General features: G+C 48.3%; 2 long non-coding RNA genes across 3 annotated transcripts; one reads left to right on the top strand and one right to left on the bottom strand.

The window, feature by feature from the left end:
• The first annotated feature begins 108 nt into the window (after positions 1-108).
• Positions 109-12,680, top strand: LOC135397090 (uncharacterized). 2 transcript variants are annotated; one of them, XR_010423587.1, is made up of 5 exons: positions 109-293; positions 2,772-2,926; positions 8,070-8,154; positions 9,090-9,243; positions 12,231-12,680. It is a non-coding gene; the product is annotated as an uncharacterized LOC135397090 (long non-coding RNA). The 2 variants fall into 2 exon arrangements; XR_010423588.1 differs by lacking the exon at positions 2,772-2,926.
• Positions 10,611-12,014, bottom strand: LOC135397091 (uncharacterized). The gene is made up of 2 exons (XR_010423589.1): positions 11,688-12,014; positions 10,611-11,622 (listed from the first exon to the last, which is right to left on the bottom strand). It is a non-coding gene; the product is annotated as an uncharacterized LOC135397091 (long non-coding RNA).
• Positions 12,681-13,553: the final 873 nt, after the last annotated feature.

Raw genomic sequence — 13,553 nt, forward strand, 5'->3', positions numbered from 1 at the left:
GCGACAATATCATTCGTGTGAGTCACTACATAATATGGGAAATACCAGTTGATTGTTGCAGACGAAAAGATAATGGAGGGAAAGAGATTTCGGCTTCTGTTTCGAGAATGCGAGCGGCGTGGCGACGGACGCAACTTCACGTGACAACACCTATCGCTTGGCTGTGGTAAACCGGCAACGTTGTTCTTGAAAATTTTTGCAAAAAAATGTATACATTGTCGTCGAGGCTTTGAGAACAGATGCATGTTTCAGAGATATAGCCGTCGTCATAAGGAGCAAATCAACATCTAAAGGTAAAGTAAAGTAAAAGTTGAAGGTTGAAGATATGCCAAGATACGCAATCATTTCTGTCCCGAAATATGAAAATCCCGATACGAAGCGCTGCAGAAAGATTACTGTTATATGGCAGACGTGGAGTCTAGACTGCGCTACTGTGATAGCGGACGCCTTTTAAAACAAAGTTTGTTCGCGTACCTTTATTTGGAAGGAAAATGGGTTTTCGTTAGCATCAGAAAATTAGTTGTATCTCTGTCTTCTGCCTTGTACTTTGGATACATCTCTTTGATAAGTGCATTTCAGCATGAGGTATGATCCATCCGTAAAGTGAATTCTCTGCAGACGACACTCCGTCCTTTGTAGCAGACGCAGTTACACAAAAATAAGAAAAACAATATGCGGGGCCTAAGCAAAAGCTAAAAAATGCTGTCACATGACTGCTTCTTGTTGTTTCTGCCAAACATTCAAGTCAACGATCCAACGATCCAGAACTTGCTGATTTCTCACAATTATTATGATTAGAATTTGCTGATTACGGGTTATTTTCTCTTAATACAGAAACCGAAAGTGCATGTGATCATGCCGTTTGTTTCTTTTTTCTTGTTGATTGTTTGTTTGATGTTTTGTTTCTTTTGTGTGTGTGTGCGTGTGCTGTTCTTGTTCCTTTTCTTTTTATTTTTCATTTACCCCGAAAAACTATGACGGACCGCTGGATGAAACTTTCAATGTGGCACCTGCATGTAATTTGCAGTCGATCATCAGTGTAACCTCAAAGCAACAGAATAGAGTTTCGAACAACAAAGCCGCCACAAGGGACACAGGACAATGTTGCAGACTATACGCTCGTCCTTTTTTTTTTCGCTCTCTGTTTGATTTCTTTTCTTTTTTTTTTACATTTAAATAGTTGCCCCCCACAACAGGGAAGCCACCAGGGATACTGTCGCCGACGTCGCGCGTCGTCTGCCACGGTCCTTTGGCCGTCTGGCTGTGTTTTTGGGCGACCTTTCTCGGATACCTTCTTTTTCCGACATTCTTCTTTCTTTCTTTCATTCTTTTTTTTTTTTTTTTGAAACAACAAGGGGAGTTGATTGTCCTGACGAAGGCCACGATAGCGGTTTGCTCCCCGGTCATCAGCGTCTCGCTTCGTGGCTTAACAAAGAACGCCCTGTGGGACAAAAAACGCGTTACCACGCCTTCGCACAGCATCCCCAGACGAAAAGCTGTTAGTGTTCCTTCGGGTCTTCTTTGTGTCTTCTCCTGACTCTGTTTGTCGTTGCTCTATACTATAGCCCCTGGCAAGATAATTATGCTGTGGAGGGACATATAATATCGCGTCGCAATTACGTCGAAAAAAAAAAAAAAAAAGGAAGCGATGGCGCTGTTATATTCTGCACGAGATCCTGGACTGTGACATATACCCGGAAGTAATGAGCCCATTTCCCCCAACCTCGCCAACATGGACACGCGTCTGAGGTTCTACGAACAGGAAGCGCCTCGGGCGCACCCTCTTTCATGTGTTTACAAACATCGGGGGGCGACTTTAAAGTGTCATTCACAAGCGCCACTGTCGCCACATGACGTGTTCGAGTACAGTAGCCGTACCGGTAATGCCTTCTTTGGGCCTCCTTTGCCTACGCCTCGTGACGTCATTGTGGTGTACATGTTTCCGTTAAACTTGTACCCCGAGACGACATAAGAGCTACAGTCACAGGGGTCTATCTCCGCCAACCGATAATGTAGACCGCACGTTGAGGATAGAGTACGGAAGAAGATGGCGGGCGCCAGGCTGACGGGAAATTGAATTCACATGTCTTGTTAACGCGACTATTTTACATGGTTTTATTAAAATCATGTAAATGTGCTCTTGTTGTGTCGTTCCCGACATGTGTGTTTGCGCAACATGATCAGTGTATACAAGGAACAGTTTGAAGCATGTAGGCGCATTACGATGTGACTCGGAGGAATCATGCGTCCAAATAAGCCAATCACAGACGTCTTCAGATTCGTATTACAGAGCTGACCCGTGGAATTTAACTCGTGCCGAAATATAATGTGTCATTCTCTTCCGCTTTCCGTTGTCATTTTTACTCAAACTAGGGCACTTCCAAACGAATGAATTTAAAATGTTTGCCCCTGGAAGAAAAGGCACTGCAGCCACCACAGTAGCGAAAGCATCATTTTCTACGGGGCAGACGACACAGAAGTAAACGTTCTTAATTTATACTATTTATCTAATTAATTAATGTACGTTCATTGGTACTAATACCATGAGTTACATGCTCACATTTTACTGTGCGAAGTTCAGAAATTCATTGGTTAAGCAAATGGTCTCGCTTCAATACTGCGTGTGCTCACTGCTGCTTCGGTACGGGAGCAGATATATGCTATAGCAAGGTCATCTTAAGGGACATTTTGTGTCTGCTCCTAATCACTTTTGTGATGAAGTAAATGTTATGCTTGTACTGGTGGCGTTATGTTGTCATGGCTACCAACAGGGCTTCGATTCATGGACGTCACCTACGCGGCAGCGTACGAACATCGGTTGCAATTTGCCGACAGACACAACAGGAAGGCGTCTTCTGAGTCAAACTACTGCGGTCTTCCTCTGCGGGTGGAATCCCACACAGGAACCATTATCATCTGCAAAGAGGTACCGGATATGCAGTATGACATACCAGTCATTAGACGGTAGCGTGCCGGGCGAACGCAATGCGACAGGTTCTGGCACTGCTGGATCCAGGATTTTTCTGAGGGAGGTGTGCAACCGCTGAGGACTTGCTGTGAATAGTATCATGTATCTATATTGTCGCCACCGATTTCCTCCTCTACGAACGACTACTATGACATGCTCTGTTTACTGAAGCTGGTGTAGGCAGCTTGGATCATATTTTCCGATTTTGCAAAAAACGGGGTTGCCAGCTCAGATACCTTAGAGATGTATATGACGAGGCAAAAGCAATTGTAGTGCAGACAATATAAACTCTGGCACCCTGGTTTGACGCTATTATCATCAGCGTTGAAGCTGTCGAAGAGACTTGCTGACAACAGTGTCCGGGTCGTATCCATACCGTCGTCGTCGATTTCTTTTCAATACTTACAATACTTACTTGCTGTTCTCCCAGCTATGCCTAAACAGCTGACTCTATTTGCCGATGCTAGTGGTTGCGGCATGGACCATATTTTCCGAGTTTGTAGAACTGGGGCTGCTAGCTCTATTAACGCCGGGACGTATGATGAAATTGGCATTGTAGCGAGGACGTTATCGATTCAGGTATCCCGATCTGACGCCAGAACAGTGTTGAAGCTGCCGAAAAAGTGCCGCGAACAGTATCAGGGCACGTCTATACTGCTGCCAAAGGTTCTCCTTTTCTTTTCTTTTTTTAGCCGTACTTGTGCGCTGTTCTCTAAGCTACTTCTCTTTACAGCCAGGCCTGTTTCCTGAAGCTCATCTAGGCGGTGTGCACCATATTTTCCAAGTTTCTAGAAACGGGAGTTGCTCGATCAGGTACCTCTGATACGTATGATGAAAACATTGCAGAGTGGAACCCTGATTTGACGCCGGAACAGTAATGAGGTTGCCGAAGACTTGCTGTTGACAGTATCAGGTCGTATCCATACTATCGCCATAGATTTCTTTTTAGCAGTACTTACGCGCCTGCTGCTGTGGTAGATCTGTCTTCAAAATAATGGCAGCGGTGAAGGAAGGATGGCTCGTGAGAGCCAGAGCCTGCAATTAGTCCCCGGAGACGGAGACCTCCGGGGTCCAGGAGCGCCGCGTGGAGGCTGCAGGTTGGACTTTTGCCCCCTTGACTGCCTTGTGGAAGATGAGAGGGTGATAAGATGGAGAGATGATTACACGAAAGGATGATACGACCACAAGGCAGACATCAAGCGAGCGGCTAGCGGATGTAGAAGCCCGCGACGTCCCAGATACGCGCAGCTGTGATGTCGTCTGCCCTGAACAGTAGGCGCTGCGCAAAGCCGGCGGCTGCCATTCGGTCCAGGAGGAAAACGTCGGTGACTAATCGACGAATCCTCCACTCGACGTCTTCGTTGGGAGGCTCGCAGAGAAGCAGGCAACGGGTGATCCTGCAGATGTCCATGTAGCCGAGCTTCTTGTGGTAGCTGCGTAGGACTTTGGCGATGAGTTCAAGGCAGCCTTCGGTGATGCCAGGGCTCGGACTCCCGACGTGCTTCGTCAGGAGGGCTACGAGTTCTTCCATGCAGCCCTCCGACTTGGAGAAGCGGCGCAGGTTCTTACGGACTTGCGGAAAGACGTCCGCGGCGCCCCTCTCCAAGTTCCAGGCGATGGCCTCGAGGATAGCGAGCAAGACGCTCGGGTCGATCGGTTTGCAGCGAAAAATTCGCGAGAACAGCCCCATTGTGCAACAGAGTCAGAGTTAGGAGAAAGCGGTTTTTATGGTCGAAATACCCCGTACCTCATCATCGTTTCTTGCGTGACTGTCACTCACTGATTTCAACGCTTGGAGACCCGGCTTGTAAAATATAGATTAAAAGAAGACGTATTACGAATATACCACAAAAGAATAAACGACAGCCCGTCGCTTTCTGCGCAGTGCGCGGGATGGTTTATTTGAAATCGTGGACACAACATGAAGCATGGAGACTACAGAGAGAAACGGTGACGGCATGAACCGCCACCTGACGGAAGGGGAGTGAACAACGACGGTGTTCATACGGCGATCCACAAGGAAAGCGCAAAAAATCACGTTTTCCTCTCCTCCTTTTTTTTTATTTATTTACTTATTTATTTATTTTATCATAAAAGCGGACGCTGTTGTTCTCGCATGTTCCCTTATCACTGCTTCGTATAGTGGAACTGTGAGAGCTTTATTGAGTCGGTCTGATCGCCAGGGATGCTGACCAGCGATCGAATCTCGCGCCGCGGGCTACAGGCCACCACTCAACGATAGCGATGCGTCTGCATCTCATTCAGTCTCACATCTTCCCCGGGCCTGAGACGGAGCCATCCTGGCGAAGGTCCGAACTGACGTCAGGGGCGATGCAGGGCTTGAGACGTGGGATAGGGACGGTCTCAGTGCCCCAATGGCGACGGTCGGGTGGTGGATTGATAGGTCCCACAGTGTAGTTGACTTCCGAAACACGACATAGGAATCGGTATGGGCCCAGGTAGCGGCAGATAAGTTTTTCGGAGAGCCCTGGTTTACGGATTGGTGCCCACAACCACACTTCATCGCACAGACGGAATTCAACGTGCTTGTGACGTTCGTCATATCTCCGTTTAGCTTGGGCCTGGCAGTCGAACGTTCGATAACGGTCTAGCTGTCGGCATTGTTCTGCACGTGTGACAGCGTCGGCGAGAGTGCTATTGTGGTCTGTGTCCGCGGTGTACGGGAACAGGGTGTCTGTTTGGAAACAGGGTCGCGGCCGTAAACGAGCCGAAAAGGGCTAAATCCAGTTGTTGCTTGCACAGCAGAATTGTAGGCGACGGTGACGTAAGGTAGATTGGCATCCCAGTTGGTATGTCTTGTGTCCGCTCAGCCAGACATCTCATTCCAGAATCCTTTATTGATAGCGATCATCATGGTGCTTCTTACACTCGAGCGCTATCGGCTCTGCGCGACACCACAGTATGGGCAGCGGACACGTAGCAGACAAGCATATCAGCAAGGGTGTGATTAAATCGTTCTGTGAGACCATTTGTTTGGGGATGATACGCCGACGTTGGTTTGTGGACCACGGAGGTGGCGCAGAAGACGTCTTGAAGCCGCGTGGCCAGAAAGGAACGTCCGCGATCGCTGGCAATAACACGTGGCGCGCCATGACGGAGAAGGATGTTGAGTATAAAGAAGCGCGCAATTTCTTCAGATGTGCCGGACGGCAAAGCAGCCGATTCCACGTACCGGGAGGCATGGTCAATTGCCACGAGGACCCAACGGTTGCCAGAGGGGGTGACGGGTAGTGGGCCGAGAAGATCGATGCCTACTCGCTCAAAAGGTTGGTCGGGAGGCGGGAGGGGATGAAGGAACCTATCTGGCGGTGGAGGGGAGGGTCTGCGACGCTGGCATGTGATGCATGCATTGACGTAGCGGTTGACGGAAGTGTATAGGCGAGGCCAAAAATACCGACTTCGAACCTTCTCGTACGTCTTATAAAACCTGAGGTGACCGGACGTAGCATGGTCGTGAAGGCTACGGAGAACTTGCTGACGAATACTTTTTGGGACGACTAATAGGAATCGACTGCCGTCGGGGCAGAAATTCCGCTTGTACAGAACGCCTTCAAGAAGTGTGAAGTTCTTGCTCTTGCGGATGACGGCATGGTCCGAGAAAGGACGGTTGCCGTCCAAGTGGGAGATGATGCGGGAGGAAGAGGCATCCTTCATTTGCTCCGCACGGAGGAATGTTGGGTCGTACATACGTGGTTAGGGGTCAGCAGGGGGGAGACAGCGACTCATCTGCGTTGTCCGGGAGAATGTCGGGTGCTGCAGGCGGTGTGGATAGTGGCAGAGGACAACGGGACGGGGCATCAGCGTCCGAGTACAAGCGACTGCACTTAAACTTAATGGTGATGTCAAATTCTTGCAGCCGCAGTATCCAGCGCCCAAGACGTCTGCAGGGGTCTTTGAGGGTAGAGAGCCAGCAAAGGGTATGGTGATCAGTGTTATCAGCTTCGGGCATGTTAGTGTCGATTTTGGCGCAAGGAGAGATGACATCCTCGATGTACGAAGTATATGTTTCGTCCGGACCCTGCGTTCGATGCGAAAGCTTGTGTTCGGCATCGGCTTTGCGATAGGCAGCGCGGTCGAAGAGTTCGCAAATGCCAGCGGAGAAAGCCATCCAGTTGGTAAAATCCGCTTCATGGTTCAGAAACCACGTCTCCGCTAAGTCGGTTATGTAGAACACGACGTTGTTAAGTTTTGTGGCATCATCCCACTTGTTGTGCCGACTGACCCGATAGTAGGTATTGAGCCATTCGTAGATATCGAGAGAGTCAGTTCCCGAAAAGGACGGTGGGTCCCGGGGCCTGAGGAATGGTGATGAAGGCCCAGCAGAGTCGCCCGAAGGTGTCGGGTGGTCACCGACTGCGGAAGGCGGTGGCGACATTGTAGGCACTATCCTGCGCGAGCGAAGCTCCAGGGTAGAAGATTAGGAGTAAAGGCGAAGATCAGGCGCATCTCCACCAAACTGTGAGAGCTTTATTGGGTACGTCAGATCGCCGGGGATGCTAACCAGCAAAGGCGATGGAATCTCGCGCCGCGGGCTACAGGCCACCACTCAACGATAGCGATGCGTCTGCATCTCATTCAGTTTCACAGTACATCTTACACTCCCGATATGAAAATCGTTTTGTACGGTAGTGGTTGTACCTATATGGTGTGCCCTTCCTTCTTCGGCAAACTGTTTATAGAGAGGAAGAGTGGAAGGAAAGCTATATAAATATACCCAGGTGGCGTGACACACAGATTGGATGTATGCAGCGTAATCATGCATTTTCCCATTACATCCTGTATAGGCATACCCATTCCCGTACACCATGCGAAAATGCAGGACGGTGTCAGGGTGTGACTGGTGTCGCATACCACTACAGCCCGGTGCAAACCCGTGTTATTGCCTCATTTCTCATAGCTCTTTCTTGGGTGTCTTCCTACAATGTGTTCACCTTGAACAGACTGTCTCGTCGGTGTAATGAGACGGTGATTTAGTGACATGAATCTTTCCGAATGGTAGATTGGCAATGACATACGCACTAACAATCGATAAGTCAATGATCCACATGACGTCTTCATTAATTTTGCTCCTCTTCAATAGGGCTGCGTGTGAAGCTTGTTGATCTTGACAAATATTTCCATGAAACAACGTTCACGACTGCCCGTGTAACATTGCTGCCCTATCGGTATGCTCTTCTATATTCCTTTTATCGATATTTAGCATTTCGTAAGAACCAATGTGTAATTAACAGCAAAAACGTCCAATGCACACGTAGAAAAACCCTACCAGGAAAAGTGCGGCGGCATCAAAATACAAAAAGTCACATAAAAAAAACTGACATCCGCCGGGAACTGAACGGTTAAGTGAACAAAAAACGCCTTTAACCACTTGCCCCTCTTTGAGAAGCCCTTCGTAATATCGTTCATTGGCAACTTGCCGTATAAACGTATGATCAATCACAGAGGTCGATAGAAGCTACAAAACAACGCGCAGAAACAATAATAGCGTTGTTTACAAACAGTTTGGGCGCGGACACCTTTATATGGTCACGTGCGCGTCGATATTTGCAATGATGTGACCAGACAAGACGCGGATCTAGACGGGGGTCCGGATGTTCTACAGTCTCCTCAATTTCTGTCTTCACGCGGTGTTTAATTAACCCTAGCAGGGTTGCGGAATAGGCGCCACCCATTTCATTCCATTCCGTGGAATGGAGATTCGTGAATTTTTTTTTCTGTCAGTTCCTCGGAATGGAAAGCTGTGATCAATTCCCACTCCTGGAATGGCTTGGCAACCCCATTCCATAATCTTTAATTCTATCAATAAAAAAAGAGAAGAAGAAGAGAAAGAAGGACCGTTAAGTGTACTGGATAGCCCAGCAGCGTTAGGGGAGGTTGGCATTGCCCAGCACCGAAAAAGCACAAAGACAAGGTGCGGAGAGGTTCCTAACATCACAACAACATCGATGCATGCACTAGTAATTGTGAGGAATAACTTTTTTTTTTTAGTTATTGGGACATGGAAGCAATCTTGCTGATCAGTGATATCGTGTGTTCCGGTTCACAAACATGAGGATGAGGTACTGGAAAGATGTGCCTGATACCTAACTTCACTGTGCAGTCATAACATGCGAAACTGTGGAAAATCCTCGTTCTACGTGGAGCACCGGCCGCAGTTCCTCCGGCGCAGCCTTGGAGATAGACCGCTGTCATCGCCTGTCCGTGGCATATCATCGTCGCCGTTCGGGACTCGTGTAGAGGAGCTCCATCTATATGTATGTGTATATATATATATATATATATATACACACGTACACATATGTATATGTATGTATACACACGTGTGTGTGTGTGTGTGTGTGTGTACGTACCACAACGAAGCAGTGATAAGGGAACATGCGAGAACAACAGTGTCGCTTTTATAATAAAAAAAGGAGAAGAAGAAGAAAACGTGATTTTGAGCTTTCCTTGTGGGTCGCCGTATGAACATCGTCGTCGTTCACTCCCCTTCAGTCAGGTGGCGGTTCATACCGTCACGTTCATCTATGTAATCTACATACCTCATATGTCTACGATTTCAAAATAAACCATCCCGCGCACTGCAGGGACTCCAAGCATTGAAAACAGTGAGTGACAGTCACGCAAGAAACGATGATGAGGTACGGGGTACGACTCAACCCTAAAAACCGCTATAGTTTCTCCTAACTCTGACTCTGTTAGACAATGGGGCTGTTCTCGCGCATTTTTCGCCGCAAGCCGATCGACCCGAGCGTCTTGCTCGCAATCCTCGAGGCCATCGCCTGGAACCTGGAGAGGGGCGCCGCGGACGTCTTTCCGCAAGTCCGTAAGAACCTGCGCCGCTTCTCCAAGACGGAGGGCTGCATGGAAGAACTCGTAGCCCTCCTGACGAAGCACGTCGGGAGCCCGAGCCCTGACATCACCGAAGGCTGCCTCCAACTGATCGCCAAAGTCCTGCACAGCTACCCCAAGAAGCTCGGCTACATGGACGTATGCAGGATCACCCGTTGCCTGCTTCTGTGCGAGCCTCCCAACGAAGACGTCGAGTGGAGGATACGTCGTTTAGTCACCGACGTCTTCCTCCTGGACCGAATGGCAGCCGCCGGCTTTACGCAGCGCTTACTGGTCAAGGCAGACGACATTACAGCTGCGCGTATCTGGGACGTCGCGGGCTTCTACATCCGCTAGTCGCTCGCTTGATGTCTGCCTTGTGGTCGTATCATCCTTTCGTGTAATCATCTCTTCCATCTTATCACCCTCCCATCTTCCACAAGGCAGTCAAGGGGGCGAAAGTCCAACCTGCAGCCTCCACGCGGCGCTCCTGGACCCCGGAGGTCTCCGTCTCCGGGGACTAATTGCAGGCTCTGGCTCTCACGAGCCATCCTGCCTTCACCGCTGCCATTATTTTGAAGACAGATCTACCACAGAAGCAGCCGCATATGGAACATACTTCAATCCACAACAAAGAGCACGGAGCATTTCAGAGACTTCTGCCACAAGTTAACAAGACACACCGTCAACATCGTCTTGAGTAGATAGAGCCAGTTGTACAGGGGTAGTTGAGAGAACAACGCGTAAATACTGCTAAAAAGAAATCTATGGCGATAGAATGGATACGAACTGATACTGTCAGCAGGAAGTCTTTGGCGACCTCATTACTGTTCCGGCGTCAAGTCAGGGTTCCACTCTGCAATGTTTTCATCATACGTATCAGAGGTACCTGATCGAGCAACTCCCGTTTCTACAAACTCGGAAAATATGGTGCACACCGCCTAGATGAGCTTCAGGAAACAGGCCTGGCTGTAAAGAGAAGTAGCTGAGAGAACAGCGCACAAGTACGGCTAAAAAGAAAATGAGAACCTTTGGCAGCAGTATAGACGTGCCCTGATACTGTTCGCGGCACTTTTTCGGCAGCTTCAACACTGTTCTGGTGTCAGATCGGGATACCAGAAACTATAACATCCCCTCTACTATGCCGCCCCAGCGTTAACAGAGCTATATAGCAGCCCCAGTTCTACGAACTCGGAAAATATGGTGCATGCCGTAACCACTAGCATCGGAAAACAGAGTCAGCTGTTTGGGCATAGCTGGGAGAACAGCAAGCAAGTATTGCTAAAAAGAAATCGACGACGACGGTATGGGTACGACCCGGACACTGTTCTCAGCAAGTCTCTTCGACAGCTTCAACGCTGATGATAGCGTCAAACCAGGGTGCCAGAGTCTATCTTGTCTGCACTACAACGGCTTTTGCCTCGTCATATACATCTCTGAGGTATCGAGCTGGCAACCCCGTTTTTTCCAAAATCGGAAAATATGATCCAAGTTGCCTACACCAGCTTCAGTAAACAGAGCATGTCATAGTAGTCGTTCGTAGAGGAGGAAATCGATGGTGACAATATCGATACATGATACTATTCACAGCAAGTCCTCAGCGGCTACAACAAGGCTTCAAAATCTTCAGCGGCGTCAAAACAAGGGTACAAGTGAACCACATCGGGAACAAATTCCCCAACGAAACCGTCCATGAGTACACTACTGGGATGATACCACATATTCCTTGAGATTTATCTCTTGGTGGCCACCTCCGTGGTTTTACGTCGCAGGGCAACCGAGTGCCCAGGGAGACTTACCCCCAGCTGGAATATAACAACACCAGGATGGATGCTAGGTAGCGTCATTCCACACTGTGCAGTGGACTTACATACACTGCTCGACGGATCTAGTAGTCCTTGTCTGCGCAACTTCAAGGAACTTTCGAAGCACATAAGGTATACTAGCCTATGCAGATCACTTGCGACGTGAGCCCGACACGGTCGAGTCTTCCGAACTGCAGCATAGACTTCGCTGAACTCCCGCCGAGGCACTAAGCAGCTGTATTCTCATATGGACCAGGCGTCAACATGCAAGAAGAGACCACTTTACGAGGATTTCAGCGCACAGTAAATGAATGTATGGCGGGCATAATGAATGCATGACGGGCCATCTTCTTCTTCATCCGTCCTTGAATGCCACAACCAACGTGCTTGCATCTCGTTCTTCGACGACGTCTTCAACGCCACCTTCACGTTGTCCAGATTGCTTCTACTCGGCTTTTGGCACGCTCCAAATAAATAGGCAATCTGAAAGACAAATTATCGTGTTAGAATTTTTGGGTTACATTTTTTGTGCTTAGAAGTAAGGATATCAAAACAAGTGAATAGGATCATATCGTGCAATTTTAATGCTAATTTTATTTGTTTTGTAGCGGGCCGTGGACAACGACGAAGATGATCACGCGCCTGGAGCGCCGGCCACAGTTCCTCCGGCGCGGCCTTGGAGATAGACCACTGTCATCGCCTGTCCGTGGCATATCAGCGTCATCGCCGGTCGGGGCTCATGTAGGGGAGCACCATCTCCTCTGCATTATTGTAGCGGGCCGTGGACAACGACGAAGAGGGCCACGCGCCTGGAGCAGTGCTCCCCCCTCCCGGTGTAACTGATACTGGTGCTCCAGACGCGTGACCATCTCCGTCGTTGTCCACGGCCCGCGACAGTTTCATTAACCAATAACCACGCGCACTCTTGGACATAAGTTTTTCAGTTTTAATGTGAAACACACACGTACATGTACTCCAAGTTTAATTATGTAAATATTTGCGAACTAAACTCGGAAATTTGCCAAGTAAAGGCCACTTTTTTACTCCACCAAAATGAAGAGCGTGCCGAATTCACTCAAATTCACGATAATTCACAGTGATATTCACGAGCTATCCCATCGGAAAAAATAGCCGAATATCATGCTTTTCGGAGCACCGGACCATAGCGCGCGATCACTTTTTGAGCGCAATCGCTTTCAGTGCGACGAAAGGAGGTTCCGAAGCCAGCCCACAGAGCGATATAGAAAAAGTAACAGTTCCAAAAATTGGGAGAGGGAAAGCATTATCCCAGCGAAAGTCGGACGTGATAAGCCGTGCCTGTTTTATCTCTTTCTGTGATGTCGGGGAGGGCTGGGTTTCCAACCTCCTTTCGTCGGACTGACAAAGATTGCGCTGAAAAATTCATCGTGCGCTATTCTGTGCGACCTCCGTAGAGCATGATGTTCGGCTATTTTTTCCGATGGGACAGCTCCTGAATATCACTGTCAATTATCATTAATTTAACTAAATTAGACACGCTCTTCACATTGGTGGGGTAAAAACGTGACCTTTACTAGGCAAATTTCCGACTTAAGCTCGCAAAAATTTACATAATTAAACTTACGTTACACGACATTCACATGAGGAGGTGGCAAAAACCCAGTAAGAACAAATGCCATTGACCGCATGACTCTAGGTGGTGTAGTTTTTTTATTATAATTCAATGACACGTTTTGTGGGACACCCTGTATAAGTGCATAAGCAATAAATATATAAATATAAGCAATGGTTACAAATTGGGCTGTTCGGCAAGTACAGTGTTGAAGTAGTCTTTCGTTAAAAAAAACGTCTTAATAGGAAGGTAAATCAGGAGCAGATACCTCGGTGCTCTATAAGTCATGAAAATCAGTTTGTGGACTGTACAGTTGGGGTTGTTTATCGCATACCGTTTA

This window comes from Ornithodoros turicata, chromosome 6 (assembly GCF_037126465.1).
Source record: "Ornithodoros turicata isolate Travis chromosome 6, ASM3712646v1, whole genome shotgun sequence".
Classification (NCBI taxonomy): Eukaryota; Metazoa; Arthropoda; class Arachnida; order Ixodida; family Argasidae; genus Ornithodoros; species Ornithodoros turicata.